This window comes from Pezoporus occidentalis, unplaced genomic scaffold (genome assembly GCF_034315485.1).
Source record: "Pezoporus occidentalis ecotype Australia unplaced genomic scaffold, CSIRO_AGI_Poc_V1 ctg10, whole genome shotgun sequence".
Taxonomy (NCBI): Eukaryota; Metazoa; Chordata; class Aves; order Psittaciformes; family Psittacidae; genus Pezoporus; species Pezoporus occidentalis.
The window spans coordinates 4,726,100-4,753,480 of record NW_026912779.1 but is presented as its reverse complement, the minus strand read 5'-3'; the positions used below and the strand labels follow the sequence as shown (position 1 = coordinate 4,753,480).

General features: G+C 44.1%; 1 protein-coding gene and 1 long non-coding RNA gene across 2 annotated transcripts in view; one reads left to right on the top strand and one right to left on the bottom strand.

Annotated features, from left to right (window-relative positions):
- BMP2 (bone morphogenetic protein 2) overlaps nucleotides 1-27,381 on the bottom strand; it is a 250,350-nt gene that overhangs the window by 94,489 nt on the left and 128,480 nt on the right. The window contains exon 3 of the mRNA XM_062610140.1: nucleotides 18,776-18,889. The gene's annotated coding sequence lies outside the window, so the exon portion shown is untranslated. The remainder of the gene's footprint in view (nucleotides 1-18,775; nucleotides 18,890-27,381) is intronic.
- On the top strand, nucleotides 837-15,816 carry LOC134158182 (uncharacterized). Its single transcript, XR_009962633.1, has 5 exons — nucleotides 837-956; nucleotides 1,983-2,040; nucleotides 3,866-3,954; nucleotides 14,433-14,543; nucleotides 15,689-15,816. It is a non-coding gene; the product is annotated as an uncharacterized LOC134158182 (long non-coding RNA).

Here is a 27,381-nt window from a genome sequence, read left to right as displayed (position 1 = left end):
AGCAACAGCACAACTGGCACCAAGGCGAGGTTCCACCTACACCCCAGCCTTTCCAACTTTGCTTTTGTGCACAAGTAAGCACTAGAACAGCTACAAGGAAGGTTCAGCATGGGGAAGAGACTGTCTGAGGGGACCTTCCTTGTAAAGAGAAGCTACCCTTTGGAACACTCACGAGAACACTGTTGGCTGAGGTAACTGTGTAATGCTGCAGCATGTTTGGGGAGGAATTGCAGCTTGACTTCTGCAATGATTGTCTTATGCCCTCAAGCATGAGATTTTATTACCCTTATCTTGGCAGGCATGACATTTACTTATTGGCCACAGCCTCGCTGGAGAGAGGGAGGACTGGCTTGCTCCCATTCCTGACTGGGTGGCTGCTAAGCCAGCTGTCCCAAAAGTTGGAGGGGAAAGAGAGGATGTTGATGAGATCATGCCTCAGCCCATCTACTTCCAGCTGAAGTCACAATCTGAAAGGAAACAACCACCCAGGGAACCCAAGTGACCAGGGATCTGCTGTGCTTGGAAACCAGAGTCACCTGGCTGGGAAACAGCTGGGAGGGATGCTCCCACTACAAGGAGCCTTTCAAGGCACATTCTGAATCCCGTTTCTCAAAGGTGGAACTTCTGAAGTCTATAACAAACTGGGCAGTGCATCCTGGCCTGCTGCTCAATAAATGCGGCTTCAGCCACATTTGAACGTGGAGCAATAGTGACATAAAGTGGCCTGATGGGTTAATCACAGGTGGAAGCATTTCACAGGAGACCAGGCAGTACCTTAGATTATCATTCTAGCACAGTGTGCTGTAAGAAAACCAAACTCCAGGTACTACCTTATTCTTTAGAGAAGGGACACCAGAGCCCTTCACATCTGGTAGTGGTAAACAGCACAGGTTCACCTGGGAGGAGGTATCTGAAACGCTGCCTGCTCCTTTCCATAGGCGAGGCTTGCAAAGCAAGTAAAAAAGCACAGGTATAATACACGTGAAAATGTGAAAGGCTCTGACAATATCACGTTCCACCCAGATGTCTGGTTCACTGAAAGGAAATGATACGGACAATAACAGCAAAAACTGTCTCATTTCAACCTGATAGCCAGCTGCCACCCTAGGGATCAGCGCATGTAAAGTGTATCTTCAGGGCAATGTGAACAAAAGGAGGGGAAACATAAAAAGAGCATTGAACTGTCTGACCCTCCTGTCAGCACCATCTGATCACTTGAAACTGTCTGCAAATATCCATCAATATCTCGATATTAGATGACATTATTAAATGGCAGCAGAGACATGCCAGTTTGTCACCACAGCCCTTCGCTGACTATTGTATCTCCATATGCTTATTATTTGTGTGGCTTTGAGTCTGATTCTTACAGGGATAGATTTGTCCCCAGGCGCCACACAGTCAGTGCACAAGCCAGAATGATCCCCATGACAATTAGGGTTTCCTTGGGATAATCGGACACACATTTTCTTAGTTAAGGACATCATGAGTATTAGATCTAATTACAAGGAAAGCCATGTACATTATAAAATGTGAATTAAGGTTTGCTTTATAGATTAAAAAGCAAATCAATATTTAGCAGTAACAGCCCACAAAATGCTTTCTGTAGTTACAATATGACACTGATTAGGAATTCAGGCTGGAATTATAAGTCTTGGATTTATTATCCAGTAAACTGATAGGTAAACACCTACCCCATTAAACCACCATTCTCTAAGTGTTTCCTCTGTGGCCATAAAAGATCAGAGCTGGGCCCTCAGTGCTTTCAGGACAGTTTGATGCAGGTAGTATCACTTGTGTGTTAACAGCAGCACAAGAGTTCACTGGGGATGCTGTCATGGTCAGGACTATGTAATAAGTGGCACTTGCAAAGCTTTGGAGAAGATTATTTTAGGGTGAATAAAATCTTTCAGTATCTTTTGCTTGTCAAAGCTAAACTTGGTTTAATTCTTTACCAATTTGTACTGTATTATATATCTTTATAGGTAGCATACAGTACCATTGTGAGCATCTGCATAAGGAAGTGTATCTGACAGGTATCAAGTACACATGTTGTCAGAGATGCACCTTAAAGTGCTTGTTGTTTGCCTCTGGATAGCTCTAGAGTTAGAAAACCAAGTTAAAAGGGGCAGAAATAGAAATCACCCATGACTATTGTGACTTGTAACTAAACAGCAGAATTCTAATTGCAAACAACCAGATGTGGATCATAGAGAACCACTGAGAGAAGCAGAAAGTTTTGTTACTTTATTTTCCTCCTGAAATTTCCAAATTGGTAGGGGTTAAAACAGAAAAACAGAAAAAGAAAACCCAGTTTTTAGAGGTTTGTTTTTTTTTTCCCTTTTCTTTCTTTCCTTTTTTCCCCTGGAGAAGAAAGACTCTTATTCCTTTGTTACACAAAGACTCTTTCATTTCTTTCACTGCTTGGATCCTGAAGTGTTAAGCTAGTTACTCTGCTGTGCTATCTATTCACACTGTTGAGAATTCCCTAAAATAAATCCCATGTAAACAGGGTCCACAGGTCCCGAGGGTTGGAACTGGTACGTGTGGAGGAGAGTGACAGGAGTGAGCAGAGCTTTGAGGTGGATCTGCCTCCACTTTCTGTGCTAAGTAAGACTCAAAAAGCCAAGTTTGACTTCAGCAGCAACTGATTGTTTTCATAGTGAAAACTCAAGGCCAGTAGAAGATCATAGAATCATAGAATCATAAAATAGTTAGGGTTGGAAAGGACCTTAAGATCATCCAGTTCCAACCCCCCTGCCATGGGCAGGGACACCTCACACTAAACCATGTCACCCAAGGCTCTGTCCAACCTGGCCCTGAACACTGCCAGGGATGGAGCATTCACAACTTCCTTGGGCAACCCATTCCAGTGCCTCACCACCCTCACAGGAAAGAACTTCCTTCTTATATCCAATCTAAACTTCCCCTGTTTAAGTTTTAACCCGTTACCCCTTGTCCTGTCACTACAGTCCCTAATGAAGAGTCCCTCCCCAGCATCCCTATAGGCCCCCTTCAGATACTGGAAGGCTGCTATGAGGTCTCCATGCAGCCTTCTCTTCTCCAGGCTGAACAGCCCCAACTTCCTCAGCCTGTCTTCATACGGGAGGTGCTCCAGTCCCCTGAGGACCCAGAACCTCTGATACAAGAGTTGGAACTATCAGTCTCTGTCTCTGACTCTTCCTCCTTGGCTTCAACAGCTTTTTCAGCTGCAGCAATGTGTGCCCTGCTGACTGTACGGACATTCCCCAGTCCCCTCTGCTCCTTCAGGGCCTGACTGAGCTCCCTGCTTCCTAGAGTATCCCCTCCTTCTCCCATCTATTCCTGTACCAATGTTTCTCTCTCTGAGCGTGCACCTGAGGACAACATGAGTGAATACAGTACATACCGTATGTCACAACATGCAAAGCGCTGGAGCTGTTCCAAAGAAAAGCATGAGAAGGAACAGGGCAAAAGGTCCTTTTGTTGTAAAAGCACCGAGACCAAGGCCGTGAAAAGTCATCTCCTTTTGATTACCACCTCAATTATAGAACATGGACATAAAGATGTGAGTGGGGAAAGGTGTCTGACACCCTGGTCATGGGCAGATCTCTGCCAGAGAGGTCTGTCCAACAGAAAAGGACTTGATTTCAGGGGCTGTTCATCCACACGCAAGCAAGCTGATCCCTCAAACACAAACCTGCAGAGAAGCTATTAAACAAGATAACTATACACACCACTGCAATGATCCGTAGCTTTGAAGACACAAACGGGTGGCATTTAGAGGCTTGACACAGCTTTGACTGTGAGAAATGATAACGTCACAGTGAAGGGGGAAAACCCCACATCTCCCTAACCAAAACCCATCCATTTTGTCCCGTTTCCTCAGCAGAACATCCCAAATACCTTGTTCGACATCGCAACAAGCCGAACTCCAAAGAGTTTGGACAGCAGAAATAATGACACAGGTTTAAGAAGGTAAAAAATCCTTCCTGCTCTTTGATTAACTGGGCTTCTTGATGGAGTTAAGTGCAAACAGCTGCCTGGACTTCAACTGCAAAGCCTAAATCTAAACACTCGCTGTTTACATAACCCAAACTTCTAATCAGGCAGCTGGATAATCCACCCATTTAAAGCATCCCAAAGAGTTCCAGGGAAATGTGATTTTCTTACAGCTAAGCCAATCAACAACCACTTTAAGGAACTCCAGCTACCAAGTTACTACTTTGGAACAGCAGTCTCAGCGGGATGGGGTCGCGACCCCGCAGGGAATCACAAAGCAGTTTTGGTGGGATCCTTCCCCCTTTCTATTCCCTTTTTCTTTCTCTCTTCTGTTTTTTCCCCTTTGAGAAGTACAAATCTGAGTCTTTCATTTCCTCTATATTCAGATGCTACAAGGTAATAAATGAGGGAAGGAGAAAAGCACCGAGCAGCGCTCACACGCATGCTGGCATTTGCTCACAGGACCTTAATCTAAAATCTCATGGAATCCTGACCACATCCATCCCAAGGAACCTGGGAAAGGAGAAGTACAATCACCACCAACAGAGTCCATAATTCCTTAGGGGGAAAAGGGAAAGAGAAGCAGGTCCTTAAACTGACTTTAACTGGCCATAGCGCTCTGTGCATAGGGCCCTGTATCATCTCACAGTAGTGTTCTACTGCTATAACTCATTATAAGGTCAGGCTCTCAGTTTTATGTCTATGTTTGGCTGAAATACCTTCACCTTATTGCAGTTTTTGATTACTTACCAGATATGCCAATGTTTGTCTTCCTTTTCCTTAGTAAAGTCCCTGTGCTAAATCACATCCGCTCACACCTGTTAAATGAGAGGCTGAACACAAACATGTTCCCTGGCCAGTACCACAGTCAACAATCTGCTCATCCACACAACCACTAACAATATACCTTGCGTTTCAACTACATTTTATGCATCCCTAAGAAAGGTGATGCTTCCTGGACTAAGCACAGAAATATGGGGTTTACTTCTGAGTCTACTGTTGAGCTAAAGGGTGACCCTGCTCAACTGCCTTGATACTTCTGCACCTCCATATCCCCACCTGTAAAAGGTGGCTGGAGATGTTTAGCTTTTAATTTGAGATACGGTAAAGCAAATGACTTAGTTTTAGTAATAAACCAAAATGCTCGAGATTGTAAGTTAAGCTCTATTTAAAACTAGTGAATTAAATTGAAAAGAAGAAAAAGATTTCACTTTCTCCTAGAAGAAAGTGATCCTTTTAGAACACGTGGCAATCAAATAAAAGGACATGCTTTTAGGAAGAGCTGATACAATCTGGCCGTAGAGGAAGTAAACGTCATTCAGTGTTTCCTCATTTTGCCATGACCAGTAGAGATCCAGCACTGGAGATCCAACACTGGAGGAACAGCACTACATAACCCCTGTCAGATTATACGCCTAATATTGTAACTCCTAGCCAAAGAGGTTGGGGGACAAAGCTGAGAAAGAGCTTTTATTTTTCACTTTAAAGAACTGTTTATAGGAGTGCAATGTTGGAAGGAAGGTGGCAGATTTTAATTGGGATCTGAATAAACAGAGGAAAATATCCTGTGCTTTTCAGTGATAGGAGAGGTCCCTTTCAAATAACTTGAATGAGGGAAAAATGAGGAGCAGTAAAACCTTAGCTTAACTTTTTATTATTCAAGGTTTCCAAGATTTCCTCCTGCTTATGGATAGGTGTCCTTTCCACACAGAAGCCCCAAAGAGAGCTCTTGCATTAATACCCACTAACTCCTGTGACTGGGTTAGAATCCCTGTAAAACACACTGCTTTTGAATTCCTCTATTGTCCTTACCCTATGATCTAACAGATAAGTGTCAGTGGACAGCAGTGAGAACAGAAATACTTGATTTGAGAGGAAAATTCCACATCCTTCACCTTCACACTAAGAAGCCAGCTGCCATATCTGCTCTGTTCTTAGCTCTGCCTGGTTCTTACTGGGACTACACAGCAAACTATCTGCCCCCAGCTGTACTGCACAGCCCACTCTGACCTGCATCCCTAGCAGATCCCTATGCCTTTCTTAGGAGTCTATAGCTCCTTTCAGCTTTCCAGCTTCTTTCCACTCCTGTGGCTGATCGGCACAGGAAGTCTGGCAAAAAGAGAAGCAGAGTCCAGTGCTAACCCCAAGAGAACTGCCAAGTGATAGGAAATTGGAAGGTTATTTATAGAACACCAAAATAACTTCAGTTCCCTCCAGCTCTAATCCTCTTTTCCATCTTTAGGATGAGACCACCTCTATTTGGTTTTCAGAGTTTAAGGTTCCCATTTAATCATTTTTAAAAGGCCAAGGGAAAGGCTGGAAGAGCTTTGAGCTGCAGAAACAAAACCAGTCCATATTCTCTTTGCATAAGGCTTTACCGCTACATGCACTACAAGGGGAGCAAGAGGGTTGTAACTGAGTGTGGCATGGCAGGAGGTGACATCCAGCTCACAGACAAACACAGCATGAGCCTTTGCTGGGAGCACATCCTGCACGGAAGGCCCACAGCACAAAGCAAGCGCATAGAGTCCAACACAACAGAGGATACCTTGAAGTTGCGGTCCCAACCTGGTTCCTCAGCCTCTACTCCATCACCACTGGGTGCTACCCTTCAGCCACCAACCCTCCAGCAGTGCCATGAGGAAGCTCTGTAGTTATTACCATCACTGCAGTGTTTCCTCCTTTGCTGAACAGCACAAAGTACTTCCATGAAGAACACCTACAGCGTTTGTGTCCAGTTTTCCTCTTGAACATCTTTTTAACTACATGGCTTTTAGGATAAATGTCCCAATTAGGCAACTATTTATTTTCATTAAGAGTTCAGTTTGGCTTGTTTCCCAGCAGCTTCTGGACAGCTAAAATAATAGAAGGATTGTAATTCAGATAACTGTGTCCTGAAAAATAGATACATCTGCACTATTTGCCACTGAACAAGCACCAAGCCAAAATATTATCTGTCAATTTTGAGAAATAAAATAAAATATAACCAGTTTCAAGTGAAATACCCCTTCTACATCCACATCTTTCCATAGTCTCCATTTTCTGTATCCTCAAAATGCAAAGTTTTATAGCAAAATACAAACACAGCTTTTTCAGCAACAACTTTATCACATTAGACTCATGTAGCCATATACTTAGACTGCAATATACTCTCTGAGGAGTCATTTTTCAGTATCTTAGCTTGGTGGGACTCATCCACAAGCAGAACCTACCAGTCAGTCAGAACTTGTATGTGAAAATCTGAGTAACCAAGCTCATTCCAATGAGCTTCATTCATAGAATCACAGAATCACAGAATGGTTTGGGTTGGAAAGGACCTTAAGATCATCCAGTTCCAACCCCCCTGCCACGGGCAGGGACACCTCACACTAAACCATCTCACCCAAGGCTCTGTCCAACCTGACCTTGAACACTGCCAGAGATGGAGCATTCACAACACCCCTGGGCAACCCATGGGCAATCACATTTGCAGCAGTGTAGCCAGCTGAAATAACCATTGCTGTTATTGATACTGTGGCTTCACTTTGGGTAACAAGTAGCTCAGAGCCCTGTAATGCCAGGAACAGAAAGGAAACAGCCAATATGAGCTCACTTAAATCTTTTCTTTATTTAAACTTAGAAAAGAGAATATGTAACAGTTACGTTAGTCTGTGTGTGAGAACACTAACCACAGCACTACTACAACTGTCCACGTGTATTCACCAGTATCCACTGAATGGTCTCATGGCAGGCAATGTAGTTTTGGGGTTTCTCCTTGTCCTGCTATTTCTTAGCTGTCTTAACCTTGGACAACAGATTTAACTTCTCCCTTGTCTGGTGAGCAATAACTGACCAAAAAAAGCCTATCTTGCTTATGCTTCTAACTAACTGCTGATGATGGCTAGCCCACTGTACACTAACCCACAAACAGCTCTAGTTAACACTGCAAACTTAGATGCCAATGTAAGGAGTAATAGTTCTGTCTGCAGAAAATGAGGTGCAGAATATCTGGGTGTTTTAAGACAGAAGCTTTCCAGCTCTCAAAGTGGCAGGCTCAGCCCTGCGAGCTAACTTACAACCCTGCTGTGTGCTTACAGCTGCTTCAGCCCCTGCTAAATCAAGTTGTCCATACACAGCTCCAAACACTATTTAACTTCACCGTACATCTCTCTATTCACACCAGTGTGCAAAGAGCCCTCAGCCAGGGCTATGGGGCAGAACCAGATCCTATCTGTTCACCATCCACAGCTGCAATGCAAACACTGCTTGCATTCTGTAGCGGTTTCTAAGAGACCCCATTTGAAGTCTGAAAGTGATAAAGGGTAGTTATTCTGTATAGTTAACAATTTTCTACTGCAAACAATTGCCTACCCAGCATCTGCTTATCTTGTTCAAAAAAAGAGGGGTTTTTAATGAAAAGATATGGCAAGAACCATATTTAAAGATTCAAACCTTGGAATTTCTTTCACAAGGTCTGCTTATAGAAACTGGAAGTCCATTTTCTTCTCAAAGGATATTATAATTCTATTGAATTGCAGGGATCTCTACTAAATGTTTGCCTGTGTTTCTGTGTAAGTGAAAAGAAAATCATAGGATCATAGAATGGTTTGGGTTGGGAAGGGCCTTAAAATCATCTAATTCCTCACAAAAGCAGCATTTTTAGGTCAAAAATACCATCAGACTATATCATATGTGCAACATGTCCATGATGGAGCATCCCAAGAAACTAGTCACAACCAGCAAAATGAAAACAGGAACAAGATTGCTATTTGATATGCCTAAGATTGGGGCTCCCAAAATAGGGAAAACCAGGTATCTCACAGGGATTCCAAGTTACGCTATCTACTACCCGAAAGGAGAACTAGCTACTGTCTGTCATCGGTGCGCTACTAACAGTGTATTAGTCTGCTGACATCTCCATCTAGAAAACCCTGGTAAATTGTCTCAGGATGAGAGGCAAGAGCGAGTGAAAAGGACTTGCTGTGATGTGGTGGTGGCAAGCGGGATTTTTTAGACATCTCCACTTACCCTGTGATAAAATGCTTGGAAGATGGTGTCACTTCCCTCCCAGACAGCCCAGCTTTTCTTAGCGCCTGATAGGGAATCAGTGACCTTCTGTGAATCGGAGCTAATCTCAGGATGTGTCACATCTGTAGCAGGAGGAACAGCTGAGCAACACTTGTCCAGGCGTAATTGAGCCTCAAGATTGCGGAGCAGTGTGTGATTAATTGGCTGAAGGATTGCTGATAAAGGGGAAGAGGATAATGACCCGCTTGGGTCAATGGGTGGTGCTCCCCTTATCTGGAGGCATAACAGGCATTAAAAGAAATGCTCCTGATCAAGGTCACAGGGAACAGTGACAGATTCTGCGTGAGTGTGAATTTGAGGCATTTCAAAATCACATTCCATAGATGTGTGTACTTAGGAAGAGTATTTTAATGCCTTTTATGGCTCTGGTTCCACAATCATGATTCACAAAAGCACAGCCAGGAGCCTGATTTCAGAGATCTGCTGATCAGCTTTGCAAGCACTTCCACAGAGACTTGGAAAAGGTAAGCCTAAACCAAGGCAATTCTCACTTGATATTCATGTGGATATTCCAGCTTGTTCCTAGGTCCTCTTAGAAGCAAACAGGCAATGCTCCCACATTGGAAAAGGGGAAAGAGCCACCTGAAACAACTTCTGTGGGCAACATCTGTAGTGACACACACATATGACTCTTGGTTGAGAAACTGCTTTGGCTCTCTAGGACTGCTCAGCTAAGCTGAGAAGAGCAGGTATCATGTTCACTCCACACATCTGGCTTCTCAACAGCAACAGCCTCCTTGGTGCACCATCAGGGAAGGGAAGCCTTGAACGTATCTAAGGGTGGACTTCAGAGCAAGTGCTCCATCGCAGTCTTGTACTTCAGTCCACCAGGTGCTTTGTGCAGATCAACTACATCTTGTGCAATAAGTCTGCAGCAGCAAAGCTGCTGTCAGTATCTGCTGAGTTCAGATTAATTTAACTAGAAGATGTTAGATAATTATTATTTATTTAAATTATTTTCTTATTTATTTAAAATAATAAAGACAGCAAAAACTAAAAAAAACCTTTTTATAACATAGCAGCAGCCTGTTCTGGCACACAGAGGACTCCCTGTGTCTTACTCACAGTGCATCTTCTGCTACCTCTCCCTCAACAGCCTAAACAACTTTGACTGTCCAGATGGAAATACCCCAGGGGTTCACAGCTGGCTGATCTCTTCAGAGGGAAGAGAAACTCTTCCCTTCCTTACTCTTTGGCTGAACAACAATTTGTTTACTCAAACAGCTCTCCCCCTTCCCTGGGTTGACAAGAATTTCACCTCCATCAAAGAGCTGACCAGTTTCTTCTCTTAAACTCTAAATACTCCTAAGAGAGATTCTGTGGGAGCTGAGCTCTTTACGCCTCATGACTGCACTCCAGCTGCCTGTAGTCTAATGGTGTTTCTTTCATCTGCCGCACAGGCGTTCATACACTGAGGTTACTGCTCAATTACCCTGGTGCTTGTGGAAAACTGAGAGGATGGCAGTTTATTGGAAATAAGTGTGAGGTAGAGTCCTACAGGGAGGAAAGTCACCCTTTGAAGCTTCAGTCAGCGCCAGTTTATATGGGCCACACAAGAGAAGGTGTGGTGGGTCACCAGCTGACATATGCTCAGTAGAAATCAAAAGCCATACTGGGTTTGGCACAAATACAAACGGGCAAAGCATCAACTAGAACAGGGGTTTTAGTCCTTAATGGAAAGTTTTCCACTTCAAACAACCACAACCAGTAGGAAAAAGGAGCTTAAAAGTCATTCAAGACTGAAAAAGTCAGAACATGAAAAGTAGCAATGAAGAGTCTGCAACCTACAGCATTTTCACACTTCTACTCCCTCCTTGGGCAAACGTGCCCATTCCAAGAAGTTAATTGTATGTTGCTGATTGTGTAAGGCAGGCAAATGGGAGTCCATGGTTTCAGACTGTTGTCCCATCCCTTTACAGGCACATCTGGCAGCACGTGTCTTCTGAGCTAACTGAAAATGGCCAAGCTGCCATGAGCAATCCATAGCCTCATACTGAGGAAAAACTGGATTCAAACTGGGCTGCCCCGTATTGCCCATCTCCTGAGAGAAAGGATTTGAATACTTCCTGTTTCTCTCAAAGAAGATTTATAGCTGATCATCATGCAGAAAGTGCTCAGTAAGGGTTATCAATCCTTCCAAACACAGTGACTAATTCAAACCTATTCGGCGCATCCATCACAGGGCACTGCAGCATTATGGTTTTCCCTCCTCTTTGCCTGCGATACTGAATCCTTTAGGGTGTTCCTTTACAAACCCTGATCTATTTATGTGGCTCCAAATGTGCTGAACTCAATTCTAATTTATAATCTCACTTCTTGTTCATGCAGCACTTCCCCTCTTCCCAGCACGCAGCTTTCAAGTGTCCCACTTTGTCGTGCACTGCCCTCCGATGAGTTCTCAGTAACGGAGCTCATATCCAGCTCTAAAAGCAGCTCACTTAGTGCTACAGAGCACTACAGAGCCCTGTGGACTACTGAAGCACAGAGGTGAGAAGATTAACTAAGGGAATTTGCAAGGTGGGATGCATACAGAAAAGCTCAGCAATATTTCTGTCTGAGCTTTGTTCTCATACAAACAGTTGGGATGTATTAACAAGACAAAACAGGTTATGAAGGGCATTTTTCTTTGTGCTCTGAAGACTATGGTGCTCTCTAAGACAAATATGATGCTCCCTTTCACACCTAAACAACTCCCATGGCCAGAGCCATCCACAAGAGGAGAACACTGCTCCCCCATGCGTTTCAGATGTTTGCACAGCAGGGCATGGCTGGTACTATTCATCTGTAGAGCACAGTGGTCCTGGATTTGTTCTGGTGAACCTAGATGCTGCTTTAATGTACTCAGTTTAAAATCTTATTATGGTTTTATGTATTTGCTTATGTTTTCTGTTGAAAAACAGTCTGGGCAAAACAGCATATGTAGAACACGGGGGGGTTGTGTTCTCAGAGTTAATTAAGCTTTTATATGAAGATGTGCAGACTGCTAATACTCTGACGATGCTATTTTAATGAATGCCAACCTACACTGTACTGCCACGAGTGAGGTCCTGCTTCCAGCAGCAACAAGTTGCCACTCTTCCACACTCATAAAATGCATGCAATTTGTCTCCTGTTTGGAGGTTGGCTTTTATCATAAATACACTTTGTCATAAGAACAACAAACTTTTTGGTTTCCTCTAGAGCAGCACTTGGGGTTCTCACCTCTGAGAGTACTGTTACGATTCACCAATCTGGTCTATACACAGAATACAGTCATCCATTAATGCAGCCTAAAAACCTGATACAAAGGTTTTTGTATCATGGAAAATTATTCCACAGATTCTCTACTATAAAAAGAAAATGATCCACTTTATTACCTTTCATGGTCTGTATCTGTCATGCCTTTGCTACTATCTGAGCTTTGCCGTTAGATCAAGGAGGGCATTCATACAAACACTTTTCTCCCTACCTTACTATAGTTCTCTTTTAAATCAAAGTGAGTTAAAATACACCTGCAAATACAACTCCCAGCTTTTCACCACACCCAACCAGTAGAAAGCCATCTGCCACTGCTCACTGCAGCCAGCAAGGAGACACTAGGTGCTTCTGTTAAGACTCCATGGCAGGATCCAGGTAGTCACAATAAACTCCCTTGGTGAGCACCAGAGAGAACAGATACCTGAAGACAAAAGTAAGCTCATCCTAAAGCAAGTATCTGACACAGGTCACTTCAATCATCTTCTAAAATCCTCTTTGCTCATCATAAAGAGAGCCCAGGCTAAGTAACCCAGATGGGGATACCAGAATTGCAGCTGTTTCCAGCAGTTTCCATCTAGGCACTGTATACATACACCACCTACAGTCCTCTTTTGTCTGTAATAAAGAGACAAAGCCACAGCCTACGAAGAATTTGAGAACTGGGAAGCCACTTGCACTGAGACAAGGAACACGTTGGTCTTGCTAACACTTAGAATGAGAAGCACCCAGGAAAAGTCTGGCTTTAGACACCTCACTCTTCTCTGGTACTTTTCATCTGTGGATCTGAAAGTATCTCACAAAGCAAATCAATGTTATTATTCCTGCTTTAGTTGTCCAAGGTCATCTGGCACAGACACAAGCTGAACTCCAGTGCTCTGAAATGCTGCCGAGGACCACACAAGCCACGCACCCTCCCCTAGGAACAGCATTAACGTTATCTCCAGAAACGCAGGAATTTGGGATTCACAGAATAATCTAAAACTGAGTTTCTAAGATAAATGAATATGAAATAAGAGCAATTATGAATGTAAATTAAATAAGAAGCAACTTATCTGGACTGTTTTTTTAGGCATCTGCCTTGGGATTTGCAGTGCAGAAATACCATGGCTCTGACATCACAAGTATGAACTTCTGTGCATTGAGAAAATCCCACTGTTTATTTGGATCTTTTGAAGTCTAGTATCAATATAGCTTCTTAGTCCCCAGGGTGTCCTCAACATTTGAGATGTGTATTTTTAACTTCTGTACTTACTGACATTCCATTCACACTGTTTGGCTGTTCTCCCCATCAGGGCTTCATCAGCCATCGCTCTCATTTTGGCACCACCAGGCTTATTTGCTTTACCATTTCCTAAATGCCTGGGTGAAGAGGTGTGGCCTGCTACACCAATTAGTTCACCCACACAAAGACTGAGTTAACTTAAGAGCTAAAGCTCTTTGAGGGCATTTTTCTATCAATGCAATCAGCATAAACCAAGGAAATCACCAGTGAAGGCAGCACTGATGCTCAGGCCATTGTACACACTGCTTTTTACATGCTGTGCTGCCCACATGCCATAATACCTAAAGGCTCCCACTGACTCCATTTCCACACAACAAGCTCACCCTTACCTCCAGGATTCAGCCACCGCAGTGCATCTATTCAGTCCCTACACACACACCATGGTAGGAAGCCAGGCATAAGGGACAATGCCCATGGGGATATGTCGTAGGTTAAGTGGATTTCAAGAGTGCCATTAGGGATGTACAGGTAGTAGCTGTCAAATAAAATGTCACTACTTGTTTTTAATAAGGCAAAGAAGAGTCAGGGCTTTCAGGGCCTGGTGTGTTATGTTACCACACCAGAAATCAGATGCAGCCAGGAGACAGCAGTCCTCCTCAGCACTCGTGCTTGAGCCCTCTGTTTCACATTGATGGTACATTGGACAAGAAGATTATGATCACATAATTCAGTCTCATTGGTTACAGTCCTGGTAACAAACTCTTTTCCCATCAGAATTCCTCCCTCTGCATGACATCACTTACAACATACCCATCCTGATGGCAAAATACCAGGCACAAGAAGCGCTTGGTCTTGGTGGGGGTAGCTAACTAAGAATAAACACAGTTTGGAAGCTGGCACCATCCAAGTCACTCCATGTTGTCCCTAGAGTAAAATGCAAGGCAGAAAAGCTGGACACACCAACCAAGTTGGCAGGAACACAGGAATGTTTTTTAGCTGCCATAAAGACCTGAAACAAGAGCTTCCCAAATCTCTGCAGGTATGTCTGTGACTTTTCCATCATCAGTAGCCTGCTGCTTAGGGAAGCAGAGCATTAGGCTTTCTTTAAGAGAGTTTTAAAAGCCCCTCTGTTCACTTTCAACTATTCATCACAGTCATTTGAAGTTCTCTTTTGCACCCCTCCTTCTTCTTACTCACATCTGGTGCTGCACGCTACGATGCTGCAACCATAAATAACGAAGGAATGATATAGAGATACTGGATGCTCTGTTCCAGTGTCCTCAGAGTCAACCATTCAGTCAAGTTCTTACATTTCCACTACAATAAATACATAGGAGAAGGGGGCGGGGGAATAGAAAGTTCCCTATTCTAGGATACAGCTTTTAAATAGCAGGGTCAGCAAGCACACAGGCTGAAAAATAAGTGGCATATTGTAAGATGATTTTCCCCCTTAGTGATTATATTCACATTGAAAACTCCAGAACAGGTAAGATTTAGCAAAAGCATTTCATGAAAGGCTGATTTATGCCAGTAGTTGGTCTCCTGGTAAAATCTGGCATATGCATCTCCTACATATAAGAGGCTGAAATGGGAAAAGGCTGGTTTTAGTTGTCTCTGCTCCAGACAGATGATATGACAGTATCTTGTCCCAACACATGAACTTGTTATAAGGTTACAAAGATACTATCAGAGAGAGCTCTGCACTTGGTGAGCGTTTCTGTAGCCATGTACCCTCTCTGCTGTGCAAGCATACCCTATCCCACCACTGATTTGTCTGATTATGGAAATAGAGAGGAAACTACAATCAGTTTAGCAATTTTTCCAAGCAACAACTGAAATTACACTGACACCATCAGGCCTGTTACCTTCCATTTCCAGAACCTCCTTACTGCTGGTGTACAAGTTTCTCTGGAAGAAAATCATAGCATCACAGAATGATTTGGGTTGGAAGGGACCTTTAAGCTCATCCAGTTCCAATTCCCCACCTCCCACTAGAGCAGGTTGTTCCATGCCCCATCTAACCTGGCCTTGAACACTGCCAGGGATGGGGCATTCACCGCTTCTTTAGGCAGCCTGTTCCAGCTCCTCACCACCCTCACAGTAAAGAACTTCTTCCTCATACCTAACCTGAACTTCCCCTGTTTAAGCTTAAACCCATCATCACTCCTTGTCCTATCTCTACAGCCCCTGATGAAGAGTCCCTTGCAGACCCCCTTCACATACTGGAAGCTGCTCTGAGGTATCAACACAGCTTCTCTTCCCCAGGCTGAACAGAAAGAAGCCTCTTTAAGTGGAGAGCTGAAGAAATGGGGTTTGGCCAGTAGGTAAACTGTGCAAGTCCAAGCACTACAGTCTAGAATGGAGCTGCGGAAACTGCGTCTGCTTCCTGCACACTTATGGTGAAAAAAATCTCCTGGGAATAAGCATATTAGGGCCTATCTTCTCTGTGAAAGTTATTTTTGGTTTATCATTAAGGGTAAATATATTCCTTCAGGGTATTTTCTGAAAGTGCTTTTGAGTTCCAGGGTCTTGAGGACAAATACCCCTGTAGTGTTTATGTACTGGTGAGAACTGGCCATGGCAAAAACGTTCCAGTTTAATGATTCACGACCGCATACAAGCCAGGTCTCACACAACAGAAATGAATCTCAAGAGCTCATCATCACCTCTACAGCTCCCAGGGAAACCATGAGAAATCCATTTACCTCAGTGGACATTAAACCCTCACCTTTCTTGACTGCCCGTCTTCATTTCTCAGTCTTGATTTAGTGATGCCAATTTCAATAAATTACTTGCATCCATATAAAGCTGCCCTCACACACAGCAAAAGGAATCCAGGAAACTCCAGAAAAAGGCAAAAGCTGCAGTAAGGTAAGGCACTAAAGCATTTGGAGGCACTCAGAGGTTAAACTGGACTACAGTGAAAGAAATCACTGGTGAAGGGTTCATTTATTTACATTCCCATTAGAGGAGTCCACAGAGACATACATCAACAGAAACAAACCATTTTAGTACATTCACTGACAGAACATCCATCAGTGAGCGTGATGTATGCCAGCGTGTCTTAGGAGGGACAAGACATTATTACTGTAGTGCCAAAGGAGGAGAGGGGGGCAGGGGAATGAACAAAAGGGAGTGCTGATCCTCGCCTTAACAATGAGCCCCTATTCTCCTTCACCGCACCTGAGCTCCAAGGCTTCAAAACCAAGGAACTTTTCTTGCTGGACACTAAGATATGCTGTGGTTTGCTTCATGCCTGGTGGAATACGAGTCCTTGGTGGCGTAATACATTATTTCCTTAAAAGAAGCCCTTCCTCCCATAGTATCTCCTGACTACTGTATCGTCCCTGCTAAATAAATGACTTCATCTCATTCATCAGCCGCACGCAGCTTTACTCCTTCCCCCTTCCTTCCTACTGTTTGCACTCACTGTTTGTTGTTTTAAGCACCTAACCCCCTATTAATCCATCAGACAGCACAATAGATCCATTTGTGAGAGACAGCGATTAGAGCTGGAAGCACTCAAGTCATTCTGTGAAGCACCTGTTTCATTCAAAGAACCAGAGGGAAAAAGCAGAAAGCAGGACAAAGTGCTGTTGGAAATAGAGAGAAATGGGAGAAAACGCTTCGTGTGATGAGAGCTACCAAACTTTGGAGGATGTCTTCGTGCCTTCTTCAATCAGTAGTGCAGAAAACACGCACGGCATCTGCAATACCAAACTCATGCACCTGTGACACTGGGAGGCTCCTCATCGACTGCATCCCTGCTCTTCAACTCTTAACAGAGTGGAGGAACATACAATCTACTTAACTGAAATACTTTTTGCTGTTATTGTCTTTATTACCTTTTTCCTGTGCCCAATATTTAAATTACTCTTAAAACTGGGACTATTTCAACCAGCTCCATTTCTGAAACACCCTCAGCACCAACACTGGACCTTTCCTTTGTCCCAGGTTTTGTGGTTCTTCTTCCAACAGCCCCAAACATCTGTCCCAGTATTGAAAAATGAGTACTTTGAGAGAGCATGAGCATGGCTTTGAACTTTCCTGATCATTTGGGGCAGTCACATAAATGTAATAGCAGCCTTCATATACATAAACACATGTAGAAAGGGTCAGTAACTAGGTGGCTGTTGCATTTATCTTCTTTGAATACAAAGGTAAGTGACAATAGACAAACAAAACTACCAAGTGGCATAGCACAGCTCTGAATCATTCTCTTTCTCTTTTATGAAATGAGAGAAAATTATATGCCAAGCAGATTGTATAAGCACTACAGGCAACAAGTAAAGCTGGAAGAAGGCCAGGCTCCATTAATAGCTGCTATTTGATCTAGTTCAAGATCCCTAAACACCCAATGCCTGTTGAAGTCAGGGGAAAGGCTCCTATCAGTTTCAGGAGGTGCTGTATTCAACCCAGTACGGTTGGCAAATAATAGTGCATGGAACAAGGAGCAGAGCTGATGCTGCAGCAATGAAGTTCATCACCACACTGGAAAGCAGGCTGTGGTAAGAGTCCATAACTCCGGATTGATCAGCTCTTCCTCTTTCCAGGGGAATCTGTCCTCTTGAGGACTTTTAAGCCTCTAAAATTAATGGGATTACTCAAGGAATAACGCACCACATAACCTGAATATTTATGGTAAATCTACCACAGTGATTTCGAATGTGCTGTGGTCCAAGAACCCTGAAGAAAACATCCACAACTCAAAGACAGATCTTCCACTGATAGAAATCAGCTGTTTCCCTTTCAAAGCAATGGGGCTGCAACCGTTTGTGACTAATAAAACCACAGCTTCCCATTTGCAAAAGGAACAGAACTTCCACAGTATTTCATAGGCCTTTGCTTTTATTTTCTTACTGTACAATAACAGCTCATTTCATGTACAATCATAGATCATTTCTGCTCCTTCAAAGTGCAATAGTTTTGCTTATCACAAAACTGTAGGCACTGTAAGAAACTATTTGGATTCCAGCTGGGTTTAAGTTGCACTGCTTATGCATTAGTAACTTCTTTAAGAAGTCCCCAGAGGAAATGAAGCATGTATTATGTTAGCAAGTGTACGCACAGGAATAATATAAACCACACCTTTTCTCCTCTTTTCTAAGCTCTTTCTGGAATTGATTCTGTTAATAACACATAGAAACACATACATGTGTGTGTATGTAATGGGTGCATATGTATGTGGACACAGAGCTGTATTTATCCACATGTATCATTATAGCAACAGTCATCCTTTCATAGGGCTCATCAATAGCAGGTTTTACTCACCTGATGGGCAAGTTGCCATGGGGCCATCCTGTCTGTCAGCACACCTTATCTGCTATCATGCCTTTCTTCAGATCCATAGTTACAAGTAAGAAAAGGCTGGATATCTGTCTCCTCCTAAACACAATCAAATTAAAGCTGTAATTAGCAGCCTGCCCGGGACAACCAGGTTACATTCCACTCCTCAGGTAGAGCCCGCGCAGAGGTGACAGGCCCCTGGGGACAATACGTGAGGCAAAGAGAAGAAAGTTAGCTCTGATGTGTTCAAACTCAGGACCAGATGAAAAAGGAAGGAGAGCTCAGATCATCCTCCCTTCAAGAGGATGAATTGTAGAAAGGAGCTCACACTTGGATGGCACCAGATTACCACAAGGGAGGCTGGGTTGAAGAAATCGGGTTTCAGACAATGAAGTATTTTCCTATTGATATCAACTAGTTCTGTCCATTAAGGTAAAAATGGCAAACAAACATAAACCAAACCAAGTATTTTTACCTGTCGGAAATAGGAGATTCCAGTAATTTCCACCAAAATGAAGGAATTAATTAAAAGAATCTCAGTGTTATTGACTCTGTTACATCTCTGCAGGCACTGCATGCAGCAGTGCCTTGTAGAGGGGCTGCTGGAGCCAGTAACATAGAATCATAGAAACAACCAGGTTGGAAAAGACCTTTAAGATCACCAAGTCCAACTTTTACCCCAGCACTGCCAAGGCCACCACTAACCCATGGCACTGAGGCCTCATCTCCACAGTGTGTGAACACTTGCAGGGACGGTGACTGCAGCCCTGCCCTGGGCAGCCTGTTCCAATGCCTGAGCACCCTCTGGGGAAGGAATTGTTCCTCAGCTCCATCTAAACCTGCCCTGGTGCAGCTTGAGGAGGCTGTTTCCCTTGTCCTATAGCAATCTTCAATTTAAATCTTAAATTAATCTTACTTTCTATCAGAAATCTGGGTTCACTGATGCCACTTCTCAGCCAGCAGAGCTCATCCATCTTCATTAACCAAACTCCAGTAAGCACCTCTGTCAAATGACTTAGCAGCACGCACATAACCTCATCACATACATTCTCGTTAGAGTATCTGCGCTTCAGCTGATGGATCTGTCATTAAGGCAAACATACTTCAGGTCTGCTTCTAATTGAAACCTGACTTCTGGCCAGGCGTTTGGCTGGGAGAGCCAGGAGAACTACTTTTTCCATGTTCACAAACATCTCCGCTAGCCCTAGGTGTCACCACCTGATTACATCTCTGGCACCGCTGGCTCCTCTTTGGCAACAAGGAGAGCATCGTCTCACCAAGCCTGCATTAGAACTTGGACTTGAGGTCGTAGGCACATGTCCCACTCATCAAACTGCACACCAGCTGGCTTTTCCTTAGTAGAAAAGGAATAATTAACTAATGAGATCAATCAAGAGCACAGGGTACCTGCAGCTACGCTTCCTTCCAAACATTCCCTACGTATTTGACCAGTAAAAGTGATGGAAAAGAAACAGATACGAGTCAAACCCTCCTTGAGTTTAGCTGCTGAGCTCTAACACAGACACCATGTGAACAAATTCACACCTTGAGAGACACATGGGAGGCAAAAAGTCCATCTCGGTGCCTTGTTTTCCAGTCCTTTTTAAGGCTTTCCTCCAAAACAGCTGTAACAGATTTTAATGTGAGCAAAATAATGTATTCTTCCCTCTGCTCAGTGTCAGAAACTGCTGAAGCATTTCTGCTGATCATTTCCAAGGCAATTCAGCCTGAAGCAGACCTCAGCATGTACGATTTCAGCACGCATGGTAAAAGTTTAACAGCATTAGGGGCTGCCACAGTGGAAATTGTTGGGCATCGCTGGTTTCACTTATTCTAATGAAACTTGGTTGAAAGCTAGGAGCAGTTTGATGTTGGAGTTTTACATAATAAATACCCTTCTTTTTGGAAACCAAATTGTTCTACAGAACCTGACTTCAGCTGAATGTTTCAGCTTCCCAATCTAATCTTGACTCCTGTGTTTTATTCTCACCGTATCACTGTATCTCATTGTTTCAACTTATACATACATTACATGAAAACAAATGTTAATACATACCATGTGTGCATACTGTTACACCCTATTCCGTATTACACTGTTACACACGATCATGTAAAATCACTGTTCTTGAATGCCATATTTTCAAGTTTCAGGACCAAAATGTTTTGATGCTTCCAAAGTAAAACTTCCCAGAATATTCCCTGCACAGCAAGTGCCCAACTCATTCCAAAATCAGTGAGTAACCTGATATCCTATGGGATATGAAAACTCATTTGGAGACTTCGGGTTATACTTCAATAGAGAAATTCTAGTTTCCATCAACTCCAACAATGACACATAACACCTAAACAACCACTTTGAGAGTCCAAAGTGCTTGAGTAGGTCAGCATTGAATGCCAGGTTGGACGGGGTTTGGAGCAACCTGGTTTAGTGGCAGGTGTCCCTGCCCGTGGCAGGGGGTTGCAACTGGATGAGCTTTCAGGTCCCTTCCAACCCAAACCAGTCTGAGGTCCTATGACCTGTGAAAATGAGACATCTGTTCAATGAGAAACAACTGGGTTTTCTTCCTCTATCATTCAGAATAGTGAGAGTTTTGGTTTGCTTTAATACACAACTTTGGCCAGGAAAGAAGGATTTCATTACCTGTGCTACCACTGGGCAGTCTGTACCCATCTTCCGCTCTGCAGACGCTAAGTTATTGAAGCTTTGCAACTTATGTAACCTGTTCATACACCAAAACAGAGCAATCATAACAGTAAGCTGGAAAGATTTTGGTGTTTCGTTCTTAAACACAAGAAAATCCCTCCCTAAATATTCATGGCCTCCCTCAAGGTTCTCATCAGTGACTCCATCCCTCTTACTAATCTCCATCATCAAAGAAATGAGATTCATAAAACACAAACTGTGACCACAAATCTAAGACCCAAAGCTTGTGAGAGCATCCTTGGAGGAGCAGCCAGAAACCTGGCCCTGTGAAGCACATCTACGGGTCTTACTGGCAAGGAAGGAGGCTGAGGCCATCACTGGAGTTGACTGAGAGCTGAAAATTGCCCTGGCTTTATCTTGTCCTTCTCTTCCAACAAATCCATGGCTCTTTTCTCATCTCTGTCCCCCTCACTGCACGGACAGGTCTGCTCTTCTCTGCTCATTCATTATGCCATGGTGCCAATGGCAAGGGTGCAAGGCTTGAACCATCTCTAACTGATGTTTTTGAGCACGGTGAGTGTCTTGGGGCATTTCACTAATGCAAGCCACAGCTAATGGAAAGCACCCTGCTATCTCCAGCGTGCTGTTGATCATGCCTTAATACCACATTTAATTCAACCCTGTAAAGATACATTTTGATTCAAACTCATAATGAAATACAGAGCCCACATTTGAGTATTAGTGTAAGGTAATAACGCACATGTGAACGTACATATATACATTTATTACTTTAATATTTTACAGACGTCTCCCTTATGTAAGTACACATTGGATGTTCTGTGCAGTTTATTCACGGCAGGTTATTCCATACACAGCTCCTGCTGGGAGCATTCACTGCTTCTGCTAACAATTCATGAACAAGTATCTGCATATTCTCCTTCGGGCTGCTAACAAGGTCCTCCAGTGCTCATTCTTGTGTTATTACCACACAGCCAGTTCCCTTTGGACTTAAAAAATCCCAGTAATGATCTGGGGAAAAATAAAAGCCATATGGGACAGCTCTGCTGCTGGGACGGATTATTGCAGACAGTGGGGCAGATCTTGACATTGTGTAAATGGCCATAGTGCCAATGAAACTGAAGTGCTTCTCCAACCTACCAACACCCTACTTCCCTGCTTAAACTCCCTTCTTCTCATCTAATATCAAGAACTAGAGTCTACCCAAAGCTCAAGGCTGGCAATTACGGTTATTAGCATGAGACTGTGGTCATCCTGGAACAAATTCTATCTGCAGCTGCTTTTCTAAACACTTCCTTGGAGGTGCAGCTCCTCCCTCCTGCTTCTTAGCTAGATGAGAACTGTCTATTCTAAGTTGAACTGCTCCAACAGTATCAATAGAGACAGAGACCTACAGCTGTCTTGGACACCTGTGTCAGATGGCTTCTCCCTTCCAAGTAAATAGCTCAGTACTCCAATCTCCTTGTCATCACTTCCTACACGATTGCTACACATCTTGTTTGTCTTTAAGGCTTTCCACAGGCAGCCCTGTTGTCCACTTCTCCTGGGGAACGGCTTATATTAGCAGCTCCTTGTGCACTGGGGTGGTAGATGGTGTCTTTTTACTTGTCATAGGCTGCTGTTTCAGAAAGCTTAATAAACTCAACTGAACAACAGTCTAAAAAGGGAAATAAAAGATTTAAGAGGCTGGTATTTCTACCCCCTTCTGCTTTCTAAGAAAGACAAAATAAAACCCAAACAAGCAGTGGAGAACACACATAGCTCTCCCCAAGAATGCTTCCCCATTAACTCCGTGTTTGTCTGTATTACCTATGAAGCAACGTGGTTTCAATTTAGCTGCTTATTAATCTTGCACATTTCTTTCAACTGCTATTTTAAAAATAGAAACTTCATGTTGACCATTTTAATAGCATTAAGTTTCAAAGGCAACAAGCTGCTGCACTGATTTTTTTTCCGCAGAACTTTACTGCCAGATGTAAGCGCGTGTGATTATTGATAGGCTTTGTTTTCCCACAGGTTTCTCCTTCCCTTATTAAACAACATATCTGCAGTCAAGCAGCTCCAGGAAAGCTTAGTGAGGTACATGAGAAATCACTGCTCCGAGCCCACAAATCCATCTCGCCTGACATCAGGCACTTCAAACTTTAAACTGCTTAAATTAGGAGTTTACCTACACCCAACTCCCCCTACAGTCAGCAGAAACGCCCACAGGACCATGAAAGCTGCAGGTACCTGAATCCCAGCTAATCTGGGGTAACCTGAATCACTTTCTGGCAGTAACTATTTTTTCTTCACTGATTAGTTCTGGTGTCCTCAACATCAAAAGGACACGGAACTGCTGAAGCAAGTCCAAAGGAGGCCACGAGGATGATCAGGGGACTGGAGCACCTCCTGTGTGGAGATAGGCTGAGGAAGTTGGGGCTGTTCAGCCTGGAAAAGAGAAGGCTGCGTGGAGACCTCATAGCAGCCTTCCAGTATCTGAAGGGGGGCTATAGGGATGCTGGGGAGGGACTCTTCATTAGGAACTGTAGTGACAGGACAAGGGGTGATGGGTTCAAACTGAAACAGGGGAAGTTCAGGTTAGATATAAGGAAGAAGTTCTTCCCTGTGAGGGTGCTGAGGCGCTGGCACAGATTGCCCAGAGAAGCTGTGGCTGCCCCATCCCTGGCAGTGTTCAAGGCCAGGTTGGACACAGGGGCTTGGAGCAACCTGCTCTAGTGGAAGGTCTCCCTGACCGTGGCAGGGGTTGGAACTGGATGAGCTTTAAGATCCTTTCCAACCCAAACCATTCTATGATTCTGTGATTGTAGAGGGCTCCCAGGCCCACGGGGGAATTAGGTCTCCCACTTAAACCATAACTAAGGATTCAATGCAAACTGGGATAAATCCAGACTCTGGGGTCCTCAGCAGTAGCAGCAAACAAGCAGAGGACCTGCCAGGAGCATGTTTCAGTTTCTAGCCCATGTCTGTAATTTTAAAGATAATAACTATGCTGCAGCAGCAATAGACTCCTTCATCTAAATGGCAGCTTCAGTTGTCTTTGGGCAAGATCAAAAGCCAAATACAGAAATAGAACTAAAGGTTTGGTAGGTTTTGGTGCATGTCAGCTTTGTGTCCAGCTGTGCACAGCCTCCCTCACAGAGAATACCTCATGAAGCCATGCCACAGAAGCCACTGGTAACTTAGCCTCTGATTTCATAAAGCACAGGATCAAATTCTTCATGAGTGGGGATAAGTCTGCGGAGGAAAATGGGTATTAGGTCATGAAGAGGAATATAGGAATGTAACAAAAGCAGTGAATTCTCACCCATCATTTCTGCAGCCTGGGGATAGGGCAGTGGCTATTGCTGACCCTGGAGAGCTACAGGACATGTCCACACACAGCTGTTAGGTCCGCACTGAGCCATCAGCGATCACACTAATGATAACACTCTATTAGCAGTTGAAGAGGTTCCTCCCCACCCACATCTGATAGTTCCCATCTCTTCAAAGGGGCTGCAGCCACCCAAACAGTGGATTCAGCATCCAGCACAGCTTCTTGCACCGGCAGCAGCTCTGCTCCAAGGCTCTGGCCTTTCCCCCATCACCTCCAAGAACTCATTCCCACCACCCTGCCAGGCGCTTCTGTTCCTTCCCTTGTGCTAAATGCCAGATCAGCTGTTTGTGTAGCTGTGCTCTGAGGGAGCAGAGGTTTCCAGTGGGGAGATGGGAGCAATAACCTTGGTTTCTATCAGTGTTTTCAAACAGTTGCCAGGGGTCCTTACAAGGTAAAATAAACAGCCCTCATCTCATACTGAACAGCTTCCCTAATACACAGCCGGGACAGGTAAAGGGAGCACTAAAAGACAGAAGCATTCTTTCTAGTGTATAGGAAAAAGGCACTTAAAGGGAGAGATCCAAAGGCTGCTGGAACTCCCTAAGTGGACTCCTACTGACTTCAGTGAGCTTTGGATCTGCTCTACAAAGCCAGCCAGCTGCAAGAGCTGCTAGAGTCAAAGGAAAATATGCTACGAAGGAATGGTGGCCTTGTGGTCAAGGTGCTGGCATGGCTTCAAGAGACTCGGATCCAGCCTTCAGCTCTCCCATTCCTGACCTTGTGCAAATCATTTCATTGCTCTGTGCATCAGCTTCCCTTTTGTAAGAGTAGGTACGCAACCTAGTGAGCTTCAGTGTGGTGGAGTTCAGGGATGTCTGAAACAGGAAACAAATGCATGGAGACACCTACCAGCACCATCTCAGCAGATGTAACTCTTCCTCTACCCCTCTATGGGCCCAGTAAGGTGTGCTACCCTCCCAACAGGGTACAAAAGGGAGTGTTAAACCAGTACCCTCACTCACTTCAAGCTTGCTGAGCACACCTCTCTACAGCTTTAACTGACACAGCCTTACCTAGCTGTCTGGACACTGAGATGCACAGCTAACACAGCACGGAGCTCAGCACAGGTAAGCCAGCTCTTGGTACCACACCACACTCCTGAATTCCAAGTTCCCATGTCCATATCAATAGCAAAGCCCAAGAGACTCCAGGCAAAGACAGTCTGAGCCTGTTTACACGAGCTGCAGCACACACAGAGCTGAGCGATTCCAATCCAACCAAGCAGATCAGCATTTGTCTAACTGCAGTATGTGAACAGACCTGTAACAGCGCAGGTAACACAGACAGAACCCCTTTCCAGCACTGGAGAGGTAAGCCATGTTTTCAAGGCAGTCTCCTGTCAGTCTCAGCATTATTTACTTGCTCTGAATATCCTCCTACCAACAGCTGGGGTTTCTGGCAGCCAAATGCAAACCACCCATTGTAATATTATTCTTTGTAGGAAATTCCTATTGTAGGAAACAAACGCTTCCAAGCAGAAGAAATGCTTTAAAATATAATCCAAGCAAAGGCACAAATTAAACCCCAGAAATCAAATACTGAACTCATTTTTACAGCACAGGAAGATCAAACTGCAAACAAGCTGCAAAAGCCATTACTTAATTCAACATTCCATTATCCCCCTTTTTCCCAAAGCGTGATTCTTCTCTTCAAGCCAAGCATACTTTGTTGGACCAAACCTTCACATTAGATTTCCTGTGCTGAGGACTTGATGAGATAAAGCAGTTCCTTAGGACCAACAAATCACTTCATTAAGGAAGCCCATTTGTAAAGATTCTCAACAGCAATTAACATCCTGCCTTAAGGAACTCATTTTGTGCCACGTTCCTCACTCAGGCAAGACCTCCCATCTAACACCATGACCACAGGAGAGGGTCCTAACATTGAAGGAGAGAAAGAAGCCATCCTGGCTCTCGCCATTGCCTTCGTGTTAGTTGATTTGGTTCTTTTAGGCTGAAGGCTGGACAGAACTGCTCCCCATCAGTTCTTAAGCCATGGGGAAAATGGACCATCCAACGGTTTTCCAGCTGTCTTTAAAGACTCTGGGGAGCCAGGATGACTTACAGCACTTCTTCTCAGCAGAGTGAACAGAGTTGCTGGTGTCACCCAGGATCTGAGCTGCTCCAAATGCATTCATTCATCTCTGCAGTGCCAGCTCCAGGGAGACCTCAGAGCAGCTTCCAGTGCCTAAACAGGCTGACAAGAAAGCTGACAAGAAGGGTTCTGGACAAAGGCCTGTAGGGACAGGACAAGGGGGAATGGCTTTAACCTGACAGAGGGGAGGCTGAGATGAGCTCTTAGGCAGAAGTTCTTCCCTGTGAGGGTGCTGAGGCACTGGCACAGGGTGCCCAGAGAAGCTGTGGCTGTCCCATCCCTGGCAGTGCTCAAAGCCAGGTTGGACCCAGGGGCTTGGAGCAAGCTGCTGTAGTGGAAGGCGTCCCTGCCCATGGCAGGGGGTTGGAGCTGGATGAGCTTTAAGGTCCCTTCCAACCCAAACCAGTCTGGATTCTGTGATTCCCCTGGTAGATGGAGGAGTTAGAAAGTCTACTTTAA